The sequence below is a fragment of the Cherax quadricarinatus genome, chromosome 26, assembly GCF_038502225.1.
Source record: "Cherax quadricarinatus isolate ZL_2023a chromosome 26, ASM3850222v1, whole genome shotgun sequence".
Taxonomy (NCBI): Eukaryota; Metazoa; Arthropoda; class Malacostraca; order Decapoda; family Parastacidae; genus Cherax; species Cherax quadricarinatus.
In genome coordinates this window covers 11,598,167-11,625,188 of record NC_091317.1, presented here as the reverse complement: position 1 = coordinate 11,625,188, position 27,022 = coordinate 11,598,167, and positions in this window count along the sequence as shown.

Below are 27,022 nucleotides of genomic sequence, written 5' to 3'. Positions count from 1 at the left end.
TAATATATATATATATATATATATATATACAATATATATATATATATATATATCTCTATATATATATATATATATATATATATATATATATGTATATATATATATGTATATATATATATATATATGTATATATATATATATATGTATATATATATATATATATATGTATATATATGCAAAACAACCACTCTGAAAGAATAGAGAAATTCCAAGCGCTTTCGTGACTACTCACATTATCAAGGAACTATGAAAGTAAAGCATCCAAGGAAGCTATATAAGGGGTCTGGTCGGCACCTCACTATCAGATCCCACAACGGTTTAAACACGTGACGCGCGGCGAGCCAACTTGGAAAGGTCCTTGGCACAACTCACCCCACAAACTATTCTACCCAAGAAATAAGAAATTTTAAAGATTATTTGTCCAGTGTATTATTAAATTCTTCCCAAATTCTATTAATTATAAATGGATCTAATTTATATAAACCAAAGGAAATATTCATATTATTGTCAAAACTGCTTTTTATGAAACAAGATTCAAAAGCAGTTTTGAAAAAAAAGCAGTTTTGGCAATAATATGAATATTTCCTTTGGTTTATATAAATTAGATCCATTTATAATTAATAGAATTTGGGAAGAATTTAATAATACACTGGACAAATAATCTTTAAAATTTCTTATTTCTTGGGTAGAATAGTTTGTGGGGTGAGTTGTGCCAAGGACCTTTCCAAGTTGGCTCGCCGCGCGTCACGTGTTTAAACCGTTGTGGGATCTGATAGTGAGGTGCCGACCAGACCCCTTATATAGCTTCCTTGGATGCTTTATTTCATAGTTCCTTGATAATGTGAGTAGTCACGAAAGCGCTTGGAATTTCTCTATTCTTTCAGAGTGGTTGTTTTGCATATTCTGAAATCACCTGTTTACTGTGATCTTATTGCATATATATATATATATATATATATATATATATATATATATATATATATATATATATATATATATATATATTATTTTATTTTATTTATTAACACATCGGCCGTCTCCCACCAAGTCAGGGTGGCCCGAGAAAGAAAACCTTTCATCATCATCATTCACTCCATCACTGTCTTGCCAGAGGGGTGCTTACACTACAGTTATGAAACTGCAACATTAATACCCCTCCTTTAGAGTGCAGACACTGTACTTCCCATCTCCAGGAATCAAGTCCGGCATGTCGGTTTCCCTGAATCCCTTCATAAATGTTACTTTGTTCACACTCCAACAGCACGTCAAGTCCTAAAAACCATTTGTCTCCATTCGCTCCTATCTAACACGCTCACGCATGCTTGCTGGAAGTCCAAGCTCCTTGCACACAAAACCTCCTTTACCCCCTCACTCCAACTTTTCCTAGGCCGTCTCCTAAGCCGCCTTCCCTCCAATACAGATTTATAAACTTTCGAAGTCATTCTATTTTGTTGCATCATCTCTACATGACTGAACCACCTCACAAACCCCTCCTCAGGCGTCTGGATAATAGTTTTGGTAATTCCGCACCTGCTAATTTCCAAACAACGAATTCTCTGCATTATATTCACACCACACATTGCCCTCAGACATGACATCTCCACTGCCTCCAGCCTTCTCCTCGCTGCAACATTCATCACCCATGCTTCACACCCATATAAGAGCGTTGGTATAACTATACTCTCATACATTCCCTTCTGTGCTTCCATGGACAAAGTTCTTTTTCTCCACAGACTCCTAAGTGCACCACTCTCCTTTTTCCCCTCATCAATTCTATGATTCACCTCATCTTTGATAGACTCATCTGTTGACACGTCCACTCCTAAATATCCGAACACATTCACCTCGTCCATACTCTCTGCAATTTAATATCCAATCTTTCGTTACCTAATTTTTTTCCTATCCTCATCACCTTGCTCTTTCCTGCATTCACTTTTAATTTTCTTCTTTTACATACCCTACCAAACTCATGTTTATATATATATATATATATATATATATATATATATATATATATATATATATATATATATATATATATATATATATATATATATATATATATATATATATATATATATATATATATATATATATATATATATATATATATATATATATATATAACAAAGCATACTGGAAAAATAATCTCATACGTGAATACAAAATGTATGGAAACAAACCGAGAGGGGAGAAGAGAAAGACCTAGAGTAATGACAGACAGAAAACACTGACTATCAACGTGCAGCAAAGCTAACAGAATGTTAGGTTTCATTGTTGCAAACTTAAGTACAAAACACCAGGTTACCAAGCTCGTACCATCACTGGAGAGCTGCAGAGAAGAGTTACCAAACTGTTACCATCATCAAAACACGACGTTATTGAAGTGCTAAATTAGGCCATATTTGTAATAAAAAAAATGGAATGAAACAGAGGTAGAGGATGCAATAAGATCGTATGTTTAGTTCTTTGCAAACAGAATTACGGCATTTTTGCAAAGAGAATTATGGAAGAATGGAACAAAGTACCAGTTAATGTTGTAAGGGAAAAGACGACAATCATTCAAGAAGAACGAAAAGTAATTCTGGCTAAATAATTAGGAAAACACGAGTTTAGGAGAGACAGAGCTAAAAGCCATAAGTAAAATTGAAAGAAATCCAAAATACTTTTTCTCAATTGTAAAATTCAAGTTAAAAAGAACTTCTAATATCGGACCTTTGATTAAATAAATGGACGATACAGTTCCAGTACGACTCAGTATTGACTTGACTTGAGTCACTAATCGACCTAGCTTGACGACCCAAACGAGACGGAAAATGCTGCAGGACATCTCTCTAATCTCTCACGAAACTAACCCCACATGACTTCGAGGAAGCCACTGACTGCATGTCCATGCACTCCACCACCAGGCCCAGACTCGTGGACTTCAATATTCATCAGCGATTGGAAGAAACCCTTATGACGAATCTTAAATATCCTGTGGAGAAGAAGCCTAGACACTGAAGTCATCAAGCAGTCATTAAAAATCGCTGATATTGCCCCACTCCACAAAAATGGTAGTAAAGCAGTGGAAAAAAAAAACTAGAGGGCAGTAGCCCTAACAACCCACTTTATCATGATTTTTGAAAGGGTTTTAGAAGCAAGATTACCAAACACATGGAACAGCAGCATTTGTACAGCCCAGGTCAACATGAGCTCAGAACTGGTCGTTATTGACTTTGCAACATCTTTAGACAAGAGCGACCATGGAGAAGTTTTATGTAATATGCATGCAAAAGGAATAAATGGGAAGGTGGGCGGCAGAAGGATGTTTAACTTTCCAACAAAGAGAACTTAAAAAATAGTAAACAAAGTGAAATCAGGAGATGCTGCAGTGAAAAGTTGTGTCCCCAAGGCACGGTACTCTCCCCACTTCTCTTTCTCATCCTCACATCTGACACAGACAGAGACATAAATCAGCACTGTATCAGCTTATATCAGACGATACTAGAATATGTTTGAGTGTCATCCACAGAAGACACAGCGAACCTCCAAGATGATATAAACTAAGTCTTGTAGTGGGCTAATAACCACAATATAAAGTACAAGTGCAAATTTCAGTTACTACAACAAGTTAGAATGGAGAAAATAAAAAGAAGATCAGAATAGATGACAAACTCGAACCACTCAATAGAACGTAAGCCAAATGTGTATAGATAAAACAATAATAATAATAAATGGCACACCCTGGAAGTCCTAAAATTAAGCGAGAAAACATCACTAACAAAAGCTAGCCACAAAAAGCTCATTTACGAAAAATTTTCAGCAAAATAAGAGGTACACTAGAAAGAACTGAACAGGTGCTCAAAACCTGACATTATCACCTGGAAGTCCTATCACATCTCACGTTCAAGGAACACAACAATGTTATTATCGCAGCTGGAAAAAAAAAACGATAGGTTAGACAACACGAATCTCCAAAACAAGAGATGCCAAGCCAGAGATGACATTCTTCAGGTCACACGTTCTCTCTGTGCCGGAGTATTGCTGTATACTAACGACCACCTTCAAGGCAGGTGAAGTTGCTGAGCTGGAAAATTTACAGAGAATCTTCATGGCTTGTATAAACTTAGTCAATCCTCTAAATTACTGGGAGAATTTGAACTCCCTAATACTGAACTAATTAGAACAAAGGCGAGAAAGATAAATCGTAATCTACACCTGGAAAATACTTGAGAGATTGGTACCAAACCTACTTACACATAAATTCCTACTTATGAACACAAGAGGCTCGGCAAACGGTGCAGGATATCTCCAATGAAAAGCAGGGAAGCAATGAGCACACTGAGAGAACTCAGTAAGTGTTGAGGAACCACGACTCATCAGCACCCTCAGCCTTCAACCCCATCCAGCTGTCTTCAAGAAGAAACTCCACTAAATTCCGTGACCACTACCCACCACACACCACCTGCACCTCTGTCACCACTACCCACCACACACCACCTGCACCTCTGTCACCACTACCCACCACACACCACCTGCACCTCTGTCACCACTACCCACCACACACCACCTGCACCTCTGTCACCACTACCCACCACCTGCACCTACACCACCGTCACCACCGCACACCACCTGCACCTCCGTCACCACCACCCAACACACACCGCCTGCACCTCCGTCACCACAACACACCACCTACACCACCGTCACCACCAAACACCACCTACACCTCCGTCACCACCACACACCACCTTCACCTTTGTCACCACCACACACCACCCGCACCTCCGTCACCACCACAAACCACTTGCACCTCCGTCACCACCACCCAACACACACCATCTGCACCTCCGTCACCACCACCCAACACACACCACCTGCACCTCTGTCACCACTACCCACCACATGCACCTGCACCACCATCATCACCAAACACCACGTGCACTACCGTTACCACTACACACCACCTGCACCACCGGCGCCATCACATACCACCTGCACCTCCGTCACCACAACACACCACCTACACCACCGTCACCAACACACACCACCTACACCACCGTCACCACCACACACCACATACCCCACCGTCACCACTACACACCACCTGCACCACCGTCGCCACCGCATACTACCTGCACCTCCGTCACCACAACAAACCACCTACACCACCTACACCACCGTCACCACCACACGCCGAATACACCTCCGTCACCACCACACATCACCTGCACCACCGTCACCACCACACACCACCTGCACCTCCGTTACCACCACACACCACCTGCACCACCGTCACTACCACCCAACACACACCATCTGCACCACCGTCACCACCACACACCACCTGCACCACCGTCACTACCACCCAACACACACCATCTGCACCACCGTCACCACCACACACCACCTGCACCACCGTCACTACCACCCAACACACACCATCTGCACCACCGTCACCACTACACACCACCTGCACCACCGTCGCCACCGCATACTACCTGCACCTCCGTCACCACAACAAACCACCTACACCACCTACACCACCGTCACCACCACACGCCGAATACACCTCTGTCACCACCACACATCACCTGCACCACCGTCACCGCCACACCACACCTGCACCTCCGTCACCACCACACACCACCTGCACCACCGTCACAACCACATACCACTTGCACCACCGTCACCACCACACACCACCTGCACCTCCGTCACCACCACACACCACCTGCACCACCGTCTCCACCTCACACCACCTGCACCAACGTCACCACCACACACCACTTGCACCACCGTCATCACCACACACCACCTACACCACCGTTACCACCTCACACCACCTGCACCAACGTCACCATCACACACCACCTCACCACCGTCACCACCACACACCACCTACACCACCGTTACCATCTCACACCACCTGCACCAACGTCACCACCACACACCACTTCCACCTCCGTCACCACCACACACCACCTGTATCACCGTCACCACCACACACCACCTGCACCACCGTCACCACCACACACCACCTGCACCACCGTCACCACCACACGCCACCTGTACCACCGTCACCACCACACACCACCTGCACCACCGTCACCACCACACACCACCTGCACCACCGTCACCACCACACACCACCTGCACCACCGTTACCACCACATACCACCTGCACCTCCGTCACCACCACACATCACCTGCACCACCGTCTCCACCTCACACCACCTGCACCAACGTCACCACCACACACCACCTGCACCACCGTCACCACCACACACCACCTGCACCACCGTCACCACCACACACCACCTGTACCACCGTCACCACCACACACCACTTGCACCACCGTCACCACCACACACCACCTGCACTACCGTCACCACCACACACCACCTGTACCACCGTCACCACCTCACACCACATGCACCACCGTCACCACCACACACCACCTGCACCACTGTCACCACCACACAGCACCTGCACCACCGTTACCACCACACACCACCTGCACCTCACTCACCACCACACACCACCTGCACCACCGTCAGCACCACACACCACCTGCACCACCGTCACCACCACATACCACCTGCACAACCGTTACCACCACAAACCACCTGCACCTCAGTCACCACCACACACCACCTGCACCACCGTCAGCACCACACACCACCTGCACCACCGTCACCACCACATACCACCTGCACAACCGTTACCACCACAAACCACCTGCACCTCAGTCACCACCACACACCACCTGCACCTCCTTCACCACCACACACCACCTGCACCACCGTCACCACCACACACCACCTGCACCTCCTTCACCACCACACACCACCTGCACCACCGTCACCACCACACACCACCTGCACCACCGTCACCACCACACACCACCTGCACCACCGTCACCACCACACACCACCTGCACCACCGTCACCACCACACACCACCTGCACCACCGTCACCACCACACACCACCTGCACCTCCGTCACCACCACACACCACCTGCACCTCCCTCACCACCACACACCACCTGCACCTCCCTCACCACCACACACCACCTGCACCACCGTCACCACCACACACCACCTGCACCACCGTCACCACCACACACCACCTGCACCACCGTCACCACCACACACCACCTGCACCACCGTCACCACCACACACCACCTGCACCACCGTCACCACCACACACCACCTGCACCTCCGTCACCACCACACACCACCTGCACCTCCCTCACCACCACACACCACCTGCACCTCCCTCACCACCACACACCACCTGCACCACCGTCACCACCACACACCACCTGCACCTCCGTCACCACCACACACCACCTGCACCACCGTCACCACCACACACCACCTGCACCTCCCTCACCACCACACACCACCTGCACCACCGTCACCACCACACACCACCTGCACCTCCCTCACCACCACACACCACCTGCACCACCGTCACCACCACACACCACCTGCACCTCCGTCACCACCACACACCACCTGCACCACCGTCACCACCACACACCACCTGCACATCCCTCACCACCACACACCACCTGCACCACCGTCACCACCACACACCACCTGCACCACCGTCACCACCACACACCACCTGCACCTCCGTCACCACCACACACCACCTGCACCACCGTCACCACCACACACCACCTGCACCACCGTCACCACCACACACCACCTGCACCACCGTCACCACCACACACCACCTGCACCTCCGTCACCACCACACACCACCTGCACCTCCGTCACCACCACACACCACCTGCACCTCCGTCACCACCACACACCACCTGCACCTCCGTCACCACCACACACCACCTGCACCACCGTCACCACCACACACCACCTGCACCACCGTCACCACCACACACCACCTGCACCTCCGTCACCACCACACACCACCTGCACCACCGTCACCACCACACACCACCTGCACCACCGTCACCACCACACACCACCTGCACCACCGTCACCACCACACACCACCTGCACCTCCGTCACCACCACACACCACCTGCACCTCCGTCACCACCACACACCACCTGCACCACCGTCACCACCACACACCACCTGCACCACCGTCACCACCACACACCACCTGCACCACCGTCACCACCACACACCACCTGCACCTCCGTCACCACCACACACCACCTGCACCACCGTCACCACCACACACCACCTGCACCACCGTCACCACCACACACCACCTGCACCTCCGTCACCACCACACACCACCTGCACCTCCGTCACCACCACACACCACCTGCACCACCGTCACCACCACACACCACCTGCACCACCGTCACCACCACACACCACCTGCATAACCGTCACCACCACACACCACCTGCACCACCGTCACCACCACACACCACCTGCACCACCGTCACCACCACACACCACCTGCACCTCCGTCACCACCACACACCACCTGCACCACCGTCACCACCACACACCACCTGCACCACCGTCACCACCACACACCACCTGCACCACCGTCACCACCACACACCACCTGCACCTCCGTCACCACCACACACCACCTGCACCACCGTCACCACCACACACCACCTGCACCACCGTCACCACCACACACCACCTGCACCACCGTCACCACCACACACCACCTGCACCACCGTCACCACCACACACCACCTGCACCACCGTCACCACCACACACCACCTGCACCTCCGTCACCACCACACACCACCTGCACCTCCGTCACCACCATACACCACCTGCACCACCGTCACCACCACACACCACCTGCACCACCGTCACCACCACACACCACCTGCACCACCGTCACCACCACACACCACCTGCACCACCGTCACCACCACACACCACCTGCACCAACGTCACCACCACACACCACCTGCACCTCCGTCACCACCACACACCACCTGCACCACCGTCACCACCACACACCACCTGCACCACCGTCACCACCACACACCACCTGCACCTCCGTCACCACCACACACCACCTGCACCACCGTCACCACCACACACCACCTGCACCTCCGTCACCACCACACACCACCTGCACCACCGTCACCACCACACACCACCTGCACCACCGTCACCACCACACACCACCTGCACCTCCGTCACCACCACACACCACCTGCACCACCGTCACCACCACACACCACCTGCACCACCGTCACCACCACACACCACCTGCACCACCGTCACCACCACACACCACCTGCACCACCGTCACCACCACACACCACCTGCACCACCGTCACCACCACACACCACCTGCACCACCGTCACCACCACACACCACCTGCACCACCGTCACCACCACACACCACCTGCACCACCGTCACCACCACACACCACCTGCACCTCCGTCACCACCACACACCACCTGCACCTCCGTCACCACCACACACCACCTGCACCACCGTCACCACCACACACCACCTGCACCACCGTCACCACCACACACCACCTGCACCTCCGTCACCACCACACACCACCTGCACCACCGTCACCACCACACACCACCTGCACCACCGTCACCACCACACACCACCTGCACCTCCGTCACCACCACACACCACCTGCACCACCGTCACCACCACACACCACCTGCACCACCGTCACCACCACACACCACCTGCACCTCCGTCACCACCACACACCACCTGCACCACCGTCACCACCACACACCACCTGCAACACCGTCACCACCACACACCACCTGCACCACCGTTACCACCACACACCACCTGCACCTCAGTCACCACCACACACCACCTGCACCACCGTCACCACCACACACCACCTGCACCTCCGTCACCACCACACACCACCTGCACCACCGTCACCACCACACACCACCTGCACCTCCCTCACCACCACACACCACCTGCACCACCGTCACCACCACACACCACCTGCACCTCCGTCACCACCACACACCACCTGCACCTCCGTCACCACCACACACCACCTGCACCACCGTCACCACCACACACCACCTGCACCACCGTCACCACCACACACCACCTGCACCTCCGTCACCACCACACACCACCTGCACCACCGTCACCACCACACACCACCTGCACCACCGTCACCACCACACACCACCTGCACCTCCGTCACCACCACACACCACCTGCACCACCGTCACCACCACACACCACCTGCACCACCGTCACCACCACACACCACCTGCACCTCCGTCACCACCACCCAACACTCCCACGAAATAATAAATCCCTATCATAAAATAAAAAAATAACTATAGGCCTAGCAAGGCCCAGGTGGTCAGGTGGTCTCAAATTCGATCCGAAAAAAAATGTGCAGAGGGGTCGGAATGTTCGTAGATTCCAGGGTAAGAAGGGCACAATATAAGGTACCTTATTGAAAAGCTCTTGATCAGAGGAAACTGAGCTACCTACCCTCTGATCAAACAGGATATCCTCACACCTGCTGGCCCTTGATCACTCAGCAGTAAATAGGTACCTGTGTTAGAAGACTGTTCAGGGTGGCATCCTGGGGAAGGGGACGGAAACGTCGCCACAATTTTTAGATATTTTTCCCAAAGTTATCCTGGGTTACTAACCCACTGAGGCTACTCTGGCTTGCCAGCTCTCCGGGGTTACTAACCCACTGAGGCTACTCTGGCTTGCCAGCTCACCGGGGTTACTAAAACCCACTGAGGCTACTCTGGCTTGCCAGCTCTCCGGGGTTACTAACCCACTGAGGCTACTCTGGCTTGCCAGCTCTCCGGGGTTACTAACCCACTGAGGCTACTCTGACTTGCCAGCTCTCCGGGGTTACTAACCCACTGAGGCTACTCTGGCTTGCCAGCTCTCCGGGGTTACTAACCCACTGAGGCTACTCTGGCTTGCCAGCTCTCCAGGGTTGCTAACCCACTGAGGCTACTCTGGCTTGCCAGCTCTCCGGGGTTACTAACCCACTGAGGCTACTCTGGCTTGCCAGCTCTCCGGGGTTACTAACCCACTGAGGCTACTCTGGCTTGCCAGCTCTCCGGGGTTACTAACCCACTGAGGCTACTCTGGCTTGCCAGCTCTCCGGGGTTACTAACCCACTGAGGCTACTCTGGCTTGCCAGCTCTCCGGGGTTACTAACCCACTGAGGCTACTCTGGCTTGCCAGCTCTCCGGGGTTACTAACCCACTGAGGCTACTCTGGCTTGCCAGCTCTCCGGGGATACTAACCCACTGAGGCTACTCTGGCTTGCCAGCTCTCCGGGGTTACTAACCCACTGAGGCTACTCTGGCTTGCCAGCTCTCCGGGGTTACTAACCCACTGAGGCTACTCTGGCTTGCCAGCTCTCCGGGGTTACTAACCCACTGAGGCTACTCTGGCTTGCCAGCTCTCCGGGGTTACTAACCCACTGAGGCTACTCTGGCTTGCCAGCTCTCCGGGGTTACTAACCCACTGAGGCTACTCTGGCTTGCCAGCTCTCCGGGGTTACTAACCCACTGAGGCTACTCTGGCTTGCCAGCTCTCCGGGGTTACTAACCCACTGAGGCTACTCTGGCTTGCCAGCTCTCCGGGGTTACTAACCCACTGAGGCTACTCTGGCTTGCCAGCTCTCCGGGGTTACTAACCCACTGAGGCTACTATGGCTTGCCAGCTCTCCGGGGTTACTAACCCACTGAGGCTACTCTGGCTTGCCAGCTCTCCGGGGTTACTAACCCAATGAGGCTACTCTGGCTTGCCAGCTCTCCGGGGTTTCTAACCCACTGAGGCTACTCTGGCTTGCCAGCTCTCCGGGGTTACTAACCCACTGAGGCTACTCTGGCTTGCCAGCTCTCCGGGGTTACTAACCCACTGAGGCTACTCTGGCTTGCCAGCTCTCCGGGGTTACTAACCCACTGAGGCTACTCTGGCTTGCCAGCTCTCCGGGGTTACTAACCCACTGAGGCTACTCTGGCTTGCCAGCTCTCCGGGGTTACTAACCCACTGAGGCTACTCTGGCTTGCCAGCTCTCCGGGGTTACTAACCCACTGAGGCTACTCTGGCTTGCCAGCTCTCCGGGGTTACTAACCCACTGAGGCTACTCTGGCTTGCCAGCTCTCCGGGGTTACTAACCCACTGAGGCTACTCTGGCTTGCCAGCTCTCCGGGGTTACTAACCCACTGAGGCTACTCTGGCTTGCCAGCTCTCCGGGGTTACTAACCCACTGAGGCTACTCTGGCTTGCCAGCTCTCCGGGGTTACTAACCCACTGAGGCTACTCTGGCTTGCCAGCTCTCCGGGGTTACTAACCCACTGAGGCTACTCTGGCTTGCCAGCTCTCCGGGGTTACTAACCCACTGAGGCTACTCTGGCTTGCCAGCTCTCCGGGGTTACTAACCCACTGAGGCTACTCTGGCTTGCCAGCTCTCCGGGGTTACTAACCCACTGTGGCTACTCTGGCTTGCCAGCTCTCCGGGGTTACTAACCCACTGAGGCTACTCTGGCTTGCCAGCTCTCCGGGGTTACTAACCCACTGAGGCTACTCTGGCTTGCCAGCTTTCCGGGGTTACTAACCCACTGAGGCTACTCTGGCTTGCCAGCTCTCCGGGGTTACTAACCCACTGAGGCTACTCTGGCTTGCCAGCTCTCCGGGGTTACTAACCCACTGAGGCTACTCTGGCTTGCCAGCTCTCCGGGGTTACTAACTCACTGAGGCTACTCTGGCTTGCCAGCTCTCCGGGGTTACTAACCCACTGAGGCTACTCTGGCTTGCCAGCTCTCCGGGGTTACTAACCCACTGAGGCTACTCTGGCTTGCCAGCTCTCCGGGGTTACTAACCCATTGAGGCTACTCTGGCTTGCCAGCTCTCCGGGGTTACTAACCCACTGAGGCTACTCTGGCTTGCCAGCTCACCGGGGTTACTAACCCACTGAGGCTACTCTGGCTTGCCAGCTCTCCGGGTTTACTAACCCACTGAGGCTACTCTGGCTTGCCAGCTCTCCGGGGTTGCTAACCCACTGAGGCTACTCTGGCTTGCCAGCTCTCGGGGGTTACTAACCCACTGAGGCTACTCTGGCTTGCCAGCTCTCCGGGGTTACTAACCCACTGAGGCTACTCTGGCTTGCCAGCTCTCCGGGGTTACTAACCCACTGAGGCTACTCTGGCTTGCCAGCTCTCCGGGGTTACTAACCCACTGAGGCTACTCTGGCTTGCCAGCTCTCCGGGGTTACTAACCCACTGAGGCTACTCTGGCAGGCCAGCTCTCCGGGGTTACTAACCCACTGAGGCTACTCTGGCTTGCCAGCTCTCCGGGGTTTCTAACCCACTGAGGCTACTCTGGCTTGCCAGCTCTCCGGGGTTACTAACCCACTGAGGCTACTCTGGCTTGCCAGCTCTCCGGGGTTACTAACCCACTGAGGCTACTCTGGCTTGCCAGCTCTCCGGGGTTACTAACCCACTGAGGCTACTCTGGCTTGCCAGCTCTCCGGGGTTACTAACCCACTGAGGCTACTCTGGCTTGCCAGCTCTCCGGGGTTACTAACCCACTGAGGCTACTCTGGCTTGCCAGCTCTCCGGGGTTACTAACCCACTGAGGCTACTCTGGCTTGCCAGCTCTCCGGGGTTACTAACCCACTGAGGCTACTCTGGCTTGCCAGCTCTCCGGGGTTACTAACCCACTGAGGCTACTCTGGCTTGCCAGCTCTCCGGGGTTACTAGCCCACTGAGGCTACTCTGGCTTGCCAGCTCTCCGGGGTTACTAACCCACTGAGGCTACTCTGGCTTGCCAGCTCTCCGGGGTTACTAACCCACTGTGGCTACTCTGGCTTGCCAGCTCTCCGGGGTTACTAACCCACTGAGGCTACTCTGGCTTGCCAGCTCTCCGGGGTTACTAACCCACTGAGGCTACTCTGGCTTGCCAGCTCCCCGGGGTTACTAACCCACTGAGGCTACTCTGGCTTGCCAGCTCTCCGGGGTTACTAACCCACTGAGGCTACTCTGGCTTGCCAGCTCTCCGGGGTTACTAACCCACTGAGGCTACTCTGGCTTGCCAGCTATCCGGGGTTACTAACCCACTGTGGCTACTCTGGCTTGCCAGCTCTCCGGGGTTACTAACCCACTGAGGCTACTCTGGCTTGCCAGCTCTCCGGGGTTACTAACCCACTGAGGCTACTCTGGCTTGCCAGCTCTCCGGGGTTACTAACCCACTGAGGCTACTCTGGCTTGCCAGCTCTCCGGGGTTACTAACCCACTGAGGCTACATTCAGTGTTGTGTGAACCTTCAGTGTTGGGTGAACCTTCAGTGTTGTGTGAACCTTCAGTGTTGTGTGAACCTTCAGTGTTGGGTGAACCTTCAGTGTTGTGTGAACCTTCAGTGTTGGGTGAACCTTCAGTGTTGTGTGAACCTTCAGTGTTGGGTGAACCTTCAGTGTTGTGTGAACTTTCAGTGTTGTGTGAACCTTCAGTGTTGTGTGAACCTTCAGTGTTGGGTGAACCTTCAGTGTTGTGTGAACCTTCAGTGTTGTGTGAACCTTCAGTGTTGTGTGAACCTTCAGTGTTGGGTGAACCTTCAGTGTTGTGTGAACCTTCAGTGTTGTGTGAACCTTCAGTGTTGGGTGAACCTTCAGTGTTGTGTGAACCTTCAGTGTTGTGTGAACCTTCAGTGTTGTGTGAACCTTCAGTGTTGTGTGAACCTTCAGTGTTGGGTGAACCTTCAGTGTTGTGTGAACCTTCAGTGTTGTGTGAACCTTCAGTGTTGTGTGAACCTTCAGTGTTGTGTGAACCTTCAGTGTTGTGTGAACCTTCAGTGTTGTGTGAACCTTCAGTGTTGTGTGAACCTTCAGTGTTGTGTGAACCTTCAGTGTTGTGTGAACCTTCAGTGTTGTGTGAACCTTCAGTGTTGTGTGAACCTTCAGTGTTGTGTGAACCTTCAGTGTTGGGTGAACCTTCAGTGTTGGGTGAACCTTCAGTGTTCGGTGAACCTTCAGTGTTCGGTGAACCTTCAGTGTTTTGTGAACCTTCAGTGTTGTGTGAACCTTCAGTATTGTGTGAACCTTCAGTGTTGTGTGAACCTTCAGTATTGTGTGAACCTTCAGTGTTGGGTGAACATTCAGTGTTGTGTGAACCTTCAGTGTTGTGTGAACCTTCAGTGTTGTGTGAACCTTCAGTGTTGTGTGAACCTTCAGTATTGTGTGAACCTTCAGTGTTGTGTGAACCTTCAGTATTGTGTGAACCTTCAGTGTTGTGTGAACCTTCAGTGTTGGGTGAACCTTCAGTATTGGGTGAACCTTCAGTGTTGGGTGAACCTTCAGTGTTGTGTGAACCTTGAGTTTTGTGTGAACCTTCAGTGTTGGGTGAACCTTCAGTGTTGGGTGAACCTTCAGTGTTGTGTGAACCTTCAGTGTTGTGTGAACCTTCATTGTTGGGTGAACCTTCAGTGTTGTGTGAACCTTTAGTGTTGGGTGAACCTTCACTGTTGGGTGAACCTTCAGTGTTGTGTGAACCTTCAGTGTTTGGTGAACCTTTAGTGTTGTGTGAACCTTCAGTATTGGGTGAACCTTCAGTATTGGTGAACCTTCAGTATTGGGTGAACCTTCAGTATTGGGTGAACCTTCAGTATTGGGTGAACCTTCAGTACTGGGTGAACCTGTGAGAGCAGGATGGAAGAGGCCAACACATGACATTTTTTATGTAGGCGTATATCAGGTGGGGGAGGCGAGGGTTCGGGTGGAGGGTGGGGAGGCGAGGGTGGGGAAGGCGATTATGGGAGGGAGAGGGAAGGTGAACAGGTGTGGGTGGAAAGAACGCTGGTGGTGGGTTAGCGGGGGCTGGGTGGGTGAGGCTATGTCGGAGTGTGTTGGTGGGAAGGAGAGAGAGAGAGAGAGAGAGAGAGAGAGGGAGAGAGAGAGAGAGAGATAGCTTGTCAATAAAGTTAGGAATCTTTGACCTGTAAATAGGTTGTCAATAAAGCTAAGAATCCTTAATCTAACCTTGTCAAACCCTGTGTAAAAAAAAAAAGAGGGAGAGAGAAAGAGAGAGAGAGAGCGAGGGAGGGGGAGGGGCAAGGATTTACCTGTGACGGGCAATTAAGAGGCAACTGTTGCTCCCTGGCTACCCACAGGTGAAACACACACACACACATACACACACACACATGCACACACACACGCACACATACACACACACACATACACACACACACACATACACACACACACGCACACATACACACACACAACCGGTGAAGAGGCGGGGCCTGGAGCTAAGACTCGACCCCTGCAACCTCAACTAGGTGAGTACACACTACATCAGTAAGAAGATAAAATATTGCAGTAAGATTGATAAAGTCAGTAGTGGAACAACGTCTCCTTTAATTAATATCTTGTCTGTGCATGTGTGTTTTATTATCATAGGTCTACTGGCCTATGATAATAAAATTCTTCATAAATCCAACCCTTCTCACTTGAATGCTTGTCTAACCTATTATTTACAAGTATCCCAGGTAACGTGTTACTTCCTCCAGTGGTGCTACTTGCTACAATGCTCCCCTCGTCTCTCTCCTTACTGCCACACAACTATTTTCTCATATCTTTCTAAATTTGAATTTATTCAATTTGAAAATATCGATTAGACTATTTTCTTGGATAGATTTGTCCTCGCTATCTTATTTCTATTTTCCTCATTTATACTTGTCTTCCACTTGTATGCTTCATACGTCCTCTTATTTACCTCCTCTCAAGACAGTTTATATCCAGAGATCTCACTTTATCTTAGTAAGAAATATTTCTTATAAAAGGAAATTAACTTCGTCTACCTTCACTGCATATTTTCAAAATCATTTATGGTGTATGCATTCTGTAGTTGGGAGACAAAAACTGAGCTATATAATCTAAATAAGACCTTACTAAATAAGACCTTTAATAACTTTGGGACTATTGCTACTTATAACTCTTGTTATACATCCAAGAAGTCGATTCTTTTTATTACGGACATTCAGGTACAGTTATTTTTACCTTCAGATTTTTGACATGAAATTTTTTTTTTTTATTAAGTTTTAACTATTTAACTATTTTGATTCCCATGGATTGTGATTTTGCCTCTTTCCCACGCTAAACTCCCTGTTTCTTTTTACAGTATTTTCGTCCAAATTCATCACACAGCCTATTATTGTTTCGTTAAGAAATCTACACCAGTAGCTTTTAATTCCTTCATTAATATAGATTATGAAATTAAGACACATGTGCAACATCTGGGTATCTTTATTGAAGACGTTTCGCCATCCAGTGGTTTTATCAACACAAATTCTAGGAGAGTAGGACTATATACAGAAGATGAGGTAATCAGTCCCTCAACCTAGGAGTAGGTGCGTCTTAATTTCATCTTGTCGGTATTATATACCATTCTTGCACAATATAGATTATGAAAAGCGAGGGGCCAAATAAGGCATTATATGTCTGTTCCCCATTTTAAATTAACCCCATGGAAATTCTTTGCTTCTTATTAATCAGGTAACCAGACCTTGATCAACGAGAGAACTCTACCTCCAATACCATGGGCTGTCACATTAACAGTTTCTCGGGTAGGACTCAAATACCTTACTAAAATCTAACTGAACATCTTAATCTCGATCCTCCTCAAATGATATACTGAAAAATAAAGTCAGTAAATTTGTCAGAAAAGAACAGCCTCTTGCGAATCCATAATGTTACTCATCAAGGTAATTACTGGTTTCTACTACTAATAACATAAGAATATAAGAAAGAAGGAGCACTGCAGCAGGCCTACTGGCCCATGGGAGGCAGGTCCAAGTTTCCTACCGGCCTTAGCCACTGGCCCAAGCTAGCCAGGTCACGGTCACATCCACTTAAGGAAGGAGCAATGCATCAGCTCCACTATCACAAGTCAGTCGGGTCCAACTCACACACACCCACACCCACTCGTGTATTTATCTAACTAATTTTTAAAACTCGCAGGTAGTAGGTTGGTAGACAACAGCCACCCAGGGAGGTTCTACTGTCCTGTGGTAGTAGGTTGGTGGACAACAACCACCCAGGGAGGTTCTACTGTCCTGTGGTAGTACGTTGGTGGACAACAACCACCCAAGCAGGTTCTACTGTTCTGTGGTAGTAGGTTGGTGGACAACAACCACCCAAGCAGTTCTACTGTCCTGTGGTAGTAGGTTGGTGGACAAAAACCACCCAGGGAGGTTCTACTGTCCTGTGGTAGTAGGTTGGTGAACAACAACCACCCAAGCAGGTTCTACTGTCCTGTGGTAGTAGGTTGGTGGACAACAACCACCCAAGCAGTTCTACTGTCCTGTGGTAGTAGGTTGGTGGACAACAGCCACCCAGGGAGGTACTACTGTCCTGTGGTAGTAGGTTGGTGGACAACAGCCACCCAGGGAGGTTCTACTGTCCTGTGGTAGTAGGTTGGTGGACAACAGCCACCCAGGGAGGTTCCACTGTCCTGTGGTAGTAGGTTGGTGGACAACAACCACCCAGGGAGGTTCTACTGTCCTGTGGTAGTAGGTTGGTGGACAACAACCACCCAGGGAGGTTCTACTGTCCTGTGGTAGTAGGTTAGTAGACAACAACCACCCAGGGAGGTACTACCGTCCTGTGGAAGTAGGTTAGTAGACAACAGCCACCCAAGGGGTTCTACTGTCCTGTGGTAGTAGGTTAGTAGACAACAACCACCCAAGGAGGTACTACCGTCCTGTGGAAGTAGGTTGGTGGACAACAACCACCCAAGGAGGTACTACTGTCCTGTGGTAGTAGGTTGGTGGACAACCACCCAGGGAGGTACTACCGTTCTGTGGTAGTAGGTTGGTGGACAACAACCACCCAGGGAGGTTCTACTGTCCTGTGGTAGTAGGTTAGTAGACAACAACCACCCAGGGAGGTACTACCGTCCTGTGGTAGTAGGTTGGTGGACAACAACGACCCAGGGAGGTACTACTGTCCTGTGGTAGTAGGTTGGTGGACAACAACCACCCAGGGAGGTTCTACTGTCCTGTGGTAGTAGGTTAGTAGACAGCAACCACCCAGGGAGGTACTACCGTCCTGTGGTAGTAGGTTGGTGGACAACAACCACCCAGGGAGGTACTACCGTCCAGTGGTAGTAGGTTGGTGGACAACAGCCACACAGGGAGGTTCTACTGTCCTGTGGTAGTAGGTTTTTAGACAACAACCACCCAGGGAGGTACTACCGTCCTGTGGTAGTAGGTTGGTGGACAACAACCACCCAGGGAGGTTCTACTGTCCTGTGGTAGTAGGTTAGTAGACAACAACCACCAAGAGAAGTACTACTGTCGTGTGGTAGTAGGTTGGTGGACAACAACCACCCAGGGAGGTTCTACTGTCCTGTGGTAGTAGGTTGGTGGACAACAACCACCCAAGCAGGTTCTACTGTTCTGTGGTAGTAGGTTGGTGGACAACAACCACCCAGGGAGGTACTACCGTCCAGTGGTAGTAGGTTGGTGGACAACAGCTACCCAGGGAGGTACTACTGTCCTGTGGTAGTAGGTTGGTGGACAACAACCACCCTAGGAGGTACTACTGTCCTGTGGTAGTAGGTTGGTGGACAACAACCTCCCAAGGAGGTACTACTGTCCTGTGGTAGTAGGTTGGTGGACAACCACCCAGGGAGGTACTACTGTCCTGTGGTAGTAGGTTGGTGGACAACAGCCACCCAGGGAGGTTCTACTGTCCTGTGGTAGTAGGTTGGTGGACAACAGCCACCCAGGGAGGTTCCACTGTCCTGTGGTAGTAGGTTGGTGGACAACAACCACCCAGGGAGGTTCCACTGTCCTGTGGTAGTAGGTTGGTGGACAACAACCACCCAGGGAGGTTCTACTGTCCTGTGGTAGTAGGTTAGTAGACAACAACCACCCAGGGAGGTGCTACCGTCCTGTGGAAGTAGGTTGGTGGACAACAACCACCCAAGGAGGTACTACTGTCCTGTGGTAGTAGGTTGGTGGACAACCACCCAGGGAGGTACTACCGTTCTGTGGTAGTAGGTTGGTGGACAACAACCACCCAAGGAGGTACTACTGTCCTGTGGTAGTAGGTTGGTGGACAACAGCCACCCAGGGAGGTTCTACTGTCCTGTGGTAGTAGGTTGGTGGACAACAGCCACCCAGGGAGGTTCCACTGTCCTGTGGTAGTAGGTTGGTGGACAACAACCACCCAGGGAGGTTCCACTGTCCTGTGGTAGTAGGTTGGTGGACAACAACCACCCAGGGAGGTTCTACTGTCCTGTGGTAGTAGGTTAGTAGACAACAACCACCCAGGGAGGTGCTACCGTCCTGTGGAAGTAGGTTGGTGGACAACAACCACCCAAGGAGGTACTACTGTCCTGTGGTAGTAGGTTGGTGGACAACCACCCAGGGAGGTACTACCGTTCTGTGGTAGTAGGTTGGTAGACAACAGCCACCCAGGGAGGTACTACCGTCCTGTGGTAGTAGGTTGGTAGACAACAGCCACCCAGGGAGGTACTACCATTCTGTGGTAGTAGGTTGGTAGACAGCAACCACCCAGGGAGGTACTACTGTCCTGTGGTAGTAGGTTGGTAGACAACAACCACCCAGGGAGGTACTACCGTCCTGTGGTAGTAGGTTGGTAGACAACAACCACCCAGGGAGGTACTACTGTCCTGTGGTAGTAGGTTGGTAGACAACAACCACCCAGGGAGGTACTACCGTCCTGTGGTAGTAGGTTGGTAGACAGCAACCACCCAGGGAGGTACTACCGTCCTGTGGTAGTAGGTTGGTAGACAACAACCACCCAGGGAGGTACTACCGTCCTGTGGTAGTAGGTTGGTAGACAGAAACCACCCAGGGAGGTACTACTGTCCTGTGGTAGTAGGTTGGTAGACAACAACCACCCTAGGAGGTACTACTGTCCTGTGGTAGTAGGTTGGTAGAGAACAACCACCCAGGGAGGTACTACCGTCCTGTGGTAGTAGGTTGGTAGACAACAACCACCCAGGGAGGTACTACCGTCCTGTGGTAGTAGGTTGGTAGACAACAACCACCCAGGGAGGTACTACCGTCCTGTGGTAGTAGGTTGGTAGACAACAACCACCCAGGGAGGTACTACCGTCCTGTGGTAGTAGGTTTGTAGACAACAACCACCCAGGGAGGTACTACCGTCCTGTCGTAGTAGGTTGGTAGACAACAACCACCCAGGGAGGTACTACCGTCCTGTGGTAGTAGGTTGGTAGACAACAACCACCCAGGGAGGTACTACCGTCCTGTGGTAGTAGGTTGGTAGACAACAACCACCCAGGGAGGTACTACCGTCCTGTGGTAGTAGGTTGGTGGACAACAACCACCCAGGGAGGTACTACCGTCCTGTGGTAGTAGGTTGGTAGACAACAACCACCCAGGGAGGTACTACTGTCCTGTGGTAGTAGGTTGGTAGACAACAACCACCCAGGGAGGTACTACCGTCCTGTGGTAGTAGGTTGGTAGACAACAACCACCCAGGGAGGTACTACCGTCCTGTGGTAGTAGGTTGGTAGACAACAACCACCCAGGGAGGTACTAACGTCCTGTGGTAGTAGGTTGGTAGAAAACAACCACCCAGGGAGGTACTACCGTCCTGTGGTAGTAGGTTGGTAGACAACAACCACCCAGGGAGGTACTACCGTCCTGTGGTAGTAGGTTGGTAGACAACAACCACCCAGGGAGGTACTACCGTCCTGTGGTAGTAGGTTGGTAGACAGCAACCACCCAGGGAGGTACTACCGTCCTGTGGTAGTAGGTTGGTAGACAACAACCACCCAGGGAGGTACTACCGTCCTGTGGTAGTAGGTTGGTAGACAACAACCACCCAGGGAGGTACTACCGTCCTGTGGTAGTAGGTTGGTAGACAGCAACCACCCAGGGAGGTACTACCGTCATGTGGTAGTAGGTTGGTAGACAGAAACCACCCAGGGAGGTACTACCGTCCTGTGGTAGCAGGTTGGTAGAGAACAACCTCCCAGGGAGGTACTACCGTCATGTGGTAGCAGGCTGGTAGAGAACAACCACACAAGGAGGTACTACCGTCCTGTGGTAGTCGATTGGTAGACAACAACCACCCAGGGAGGTACTACCGTCCTGTGGTAGTAGATTGGTAGACAACAACCACCCAGGGAGGTACTACCGTCCTGTGGTAGTAGATTGGTAGACAACAACCACCCAGGGAGGTACTACCGTCCTGTGGTAGTAGGTTGGTAGACAACAACCACCCAGGGAGGTACTACCGTCCTGTGGTAGTAAGTTGGTAGACAACAACCACCCAGGGAGGTTCTACAGTGCTGTGGTAGTAAGTTGGTAGACAACAACCACCCAGGGAGGTACTACCGTCCTGTGGTATTAGGTTGGTAAACAACAACCACCCAGAGAGGTACTACTGTCCTGTGGTAGTAGATTGGTAGACAACAACCACCCAGGGAGGTACTACCGTCCTGTGGTAGTAGGTTTGTAGACAACAACCGCCCAGGGAGGTACTACCGTCCTGTGGTAGTAGATTGGTAGACAACAACCGCCCAGGGAGGTACTACCGTCCTGTGGTAGTAGGTTTGTAGACAATAACCACCCAGAGAGGTACTACCGTCCTGTGGTAGTAGGTTGGTAGACAGCAACCACCCAGGGAGGTACTACCGTCCTGTGGTAGTAAGTTGGTAGACAACAACCACCCAGGGAGGTACTACCGTCCTGTGGTAGTAGGTTGGTAGACAACAACCACCCAGGGAGGTACTACCGTCCTGTGGTAGCAGGTTGGTAGACAGCAACCACCCAGGGAGGTACTACCGTCCTGTGGTAGCAGGTTGGTAGAGAACAACCACCCGAGGAGGTACTACCGTCCTGTGGTAGCAGGTTGGTAGAGAACAACCACCCAGGGAGGTACTACCGCCCTGTGGTAGTAAGTTGGTAGACAACAACCACCCAGGGAGGTACTACCGTCATGTGGTAGCAGGTTGGTAGACAACAACCACCCAGAGAGGTACTACCGTCCTGTGGTAATAGGTTGGTAGACAGCAACCACCCAGGGAGGTACTACCGTCCTGTGGTAGCAGGTTGGTAGAGAACAACCACCCAAGGAGGTACTACCGTCCTGTGGTAGCAGGTTGGTAGACAACAACCACCCAGGGAGGTACTACCGTCCTGTGGTAGCAGGTTGGTAGACAACAACCACCCAGGGAGGTACTACTGTCCTGTGGTAGCAGGTTGGTAGACAACAACCACCCAGGGAGGTACTACCGTCCTGTGGTAGTAGGTTGGTAGACAACAACCACCCAGGGAGGTACTACCGTCCTGTGGTAGTAGGTTGGTAGAGAACAACCACCCAGGGAGGTACTACCGTCCTGTGGTAGCAGGTTGGTAGACAACAACCACCCAGGGAGGTACTACCGTCCTGTGGTAGTAGGTTGGTAGACAACAACCACCCAGGGAGGTACTACCGTCCTGTGGTAGTAGGTTGGTAGACAACAGCCACCCAGGGAGGTACTACCGTCCTGTGGTAGTAAGTTGGTAGACGACAGCCACCCAGGGAGGTACTACCGTCCTGCCAAGTGAGTGTGAAACAGAAACCTTTAAGTGTTTAACATGATGGTAGGATTGCTGGTGTTCTTTCTTCTGTCTCATAAACACGCTGGATAACAGGTATATCTTGCTACTTCTACTTTCACTTACGTCACACTACACAAGTATGCACATGCATATATATACATACATCTAGGCTTTTCTTATTTTTTCACATTAGTTGTTGTTCTTCTTTATTTCTTCTTATTCTCCATGGGGAAGTGGAAAAGAATCTTTCCTCCGTAAGCCATGCCTGTCTTACGAGGCGAGTAAAATGCCGGGAGCAATGGGCTAGTAACCCTTTCTCCTGTACAAAATACTACAAGAAAAGAAGAAGACTTTATAAAACTGGGATGACTGAATGTGCGTGGATGTAGTGCGGATTAATAAGAAAGATATGATTGCAAATGTTATGAATGAAAAGAAGTTGGATGTCCTGGCTCTAAGCGAAACAAAGCTATAAGGGGTAGGGGAGCTTCAGTGGGGAGAAATAAATGGGGTTGAGTTAGGAGTATCTGAGAGAGTTAGAGCTACCCCTTCCTAAGGAAGGGGTAGCAATAATGTTGAAGGATCAGTTATATAAGAAGAAGAGAGAATATAAATGTATAAATTCAAGGATTATGTGTATTAAAATAAGGGTCGGATGCGATAAGTGGGTTATAATGAGTATGTATGCACCTGTAGCAGAGAGCGTAGAGGAGAGAGAGAGATTTTGGGAGATATTAAGCGAGTGTATAGGAACTTTGAACAAAGTGAGAGAGTAATTGTGGTAGGGGACCTAAATGCTAAAGTAGGAGAAACATTTAGAGAGGGTGTGGTAGGTAAGTTTGAGGTGCCAGGCATACATGATAATGGGAGCCCTTTGATTGAACTTTGTATGGAAAGAGGCTTGGATATAGGTAATACATATTTTAAGAAAAAGTGCCTAAATAATTATACAAAATATGATGTAGGGCATAATGACAGTAGTTTGTTGGACTGTTGAGTAGACTTCAGGATGTACATTTTTATAGAGGAGCCACTGATAAGTCAGATCACTTTTTAGTTGTAGCTACAGTGAGAGTAAAAGGTTGATGGGATACAAAGAAAATGGAAGAAGCAGGTAAGAGAGAGGTGAAGGTTTATAAGCTAATAGAGAAGGCAGTTAGGGTAAAATATAAACAACTATTGGAGGATAGATGGGCTAGTGAAAGTATAGGCAATGGGGTCGAAGATGTATGGGGTAGGTTTAAAAATGTAGTGTTAGAGTGTTCAGCAGAAGTTTGTGGTTACAGGAAAGTGGGTGCGGGAGGGAAGAAGAGCGATTGGTGGAATGATGATGTAAAGAGAGTAGTAAGAGAGAAAAAGTTAGCATATGAGGTGTTTTTGGAAAGCAGAAGTGATGCAAGGAGGGAAGAATATATAGAGAGGAAAAGAGAGGTTAAGAGAGTGGTGAAGCAATGTAAAAGGAGATCAAATGAGAGAGTGGGTGAGATGTTATCAACATATTTTGCTGAAAATAAAAAAAAGTTTTGGAGTGAGATTAACAAGTTAAGGAAGCCTAGAGAACAAATGGATTTGTTAGTTAAAAATAGGAGAGGAGAGTTATTAAATGGAGAGTTAGAGGTATCGGGGAGATGGAGGCAATATTTTGAGGAATTATTAAATGCTGAAAGATAGGGAAGCTATAATTTCGTGTATAGAGCAACGAGGAATAACATCTTGTAGGAGTGAGGATGAGTGAGTAGTGAGTGCGGGGGAAATTTAGGAGGCAGTGGGTAGAATGAAAGGGGGTAAAGCAGCTGGGATTGATGAGATAAAGACAGAAATGTTAAAGGTAGGTGGGGATATAGTTTTGGAGTGGTTGGTGTTTTTATTTAATAAATGTATAGAAGAGGGTAAGGCATCTAGGGATCTACCTGGAATCTACCTGGAGGGCATTCCGGGAATCAACGCCCGTCCACGACCAGGCCTCCCGGTGATTCAGGGCCTGATCAACAAGGCTGTTACTGCTGGCCGCACGTAGACGAACATACGAACCACAGCCCGGGTGATCTAGCACTGACTTTAAGTATCTGTCCAGTTTCCTCTTGAAGACAATCATGGGTCTATTGGTAATACCCTTTATAGCTGGTGGGAGGCTGTTGAATAGTCTTAGGCCCCGGACACTTATTGTGTTTTCTCTTTGCATACCATTGGTGCCCCTACTCTTCACTGGGGGTATGTTGCATCGCCTGGCAAGTCTTTTGCTTTCGTAGGGAGTGATTTCTGTGTGCAGATTAGGGACTAGTCCCTCCAGAATCTTCCAGGTGTAGATTATGATATATCTCTCTCGCCTGTGCTCCACTGAGTACAAGTCAAGTGCATCCAGGCGTTCCCAGTAGTTAAGGTGTTTGATAGAACTTATATGCACAGTAGAAGTTCTCTGTACATTCTCTAGATTTGCATTTTCACCTGCCTTCTGTGAGGATGTTAATGTACAGCAGTATTCCAGCCTAAAGAGAACATGTGGTTTACAAAGGATCATCACTGGCTTAGTATCTCTGTCTTGAATGTTCTCATTATCCATTCTATCAGTTTCCTGGCAGATGTGATAGTGGCATTTCTGTGGTCCTTGAAGGTGAGGTCTTCGGACAGAGAGCATGCATAGTTCCTTTGTATAAAGGCAAAGGGGACAAAAGAGAGTACAAAAATTATAAGGGAATAAGTCTGATGAGTATACCTGGTAGATAGTGAGGCTCAGGATAGTGAGGCTCAGGTTAGAGTATGTAGGAGAGAGAGAGATTATTTCCCAGTAAATGTAGGCCTTAGACAAGGATGTGTGATGTCAACATGGTTGTTCAATATATTTATAGATGGAGTTGTAAGAGAAGTGAATGCTCAGGTGTTGGCAAGAAGTGTGGCATTAAAAGATAAAGAATCTAACACAAAGTGGGAGTTGTCACAGTTGCTCTTTGTTGATTACACTGTGCTTTTGGGAGATTCTGAAGAGAAGTTGCATAGGTTGGTGGATGAGTTTGGTAGGGTATGTAAAAGAAGAAAATTAAAAGTGAATATAGGAAAGAGTAAGGTGATGAGGATAAAAAAATATAGGTAACCAAGAACTGGATATCAGATTGGAGGGAGAGAGTATGTAGAAGGTGAGTGTATTCAGATATTTACGAGTGGACGTGTCAGCAGATGGGTCTATGAAGGGTGTGGTGAATCATAGAATTGACGAGGGGAACAAGGTGAGTGGTGCACTGAGGAGTCTGTGGAGACAAAGAACTTTGTCCATGGAAGAACAGAGGGGAATGTGTGAGAGTAAAGTTTTACCAATGCTATATATGGATGTGAAGCATGGGTGGTGAGTGTTTCAACAAGGAGAAGGCTGGAGGTAGTAGAGATGTCATGTCTGAGGGCAATGTGTTGTGTGAATACAATGCAGAATTCGCGGTTTGGAAATTAGGAGGGGGTGCAGGATTACCAAAACTATTATCCAGAGGGCTGAGTAGG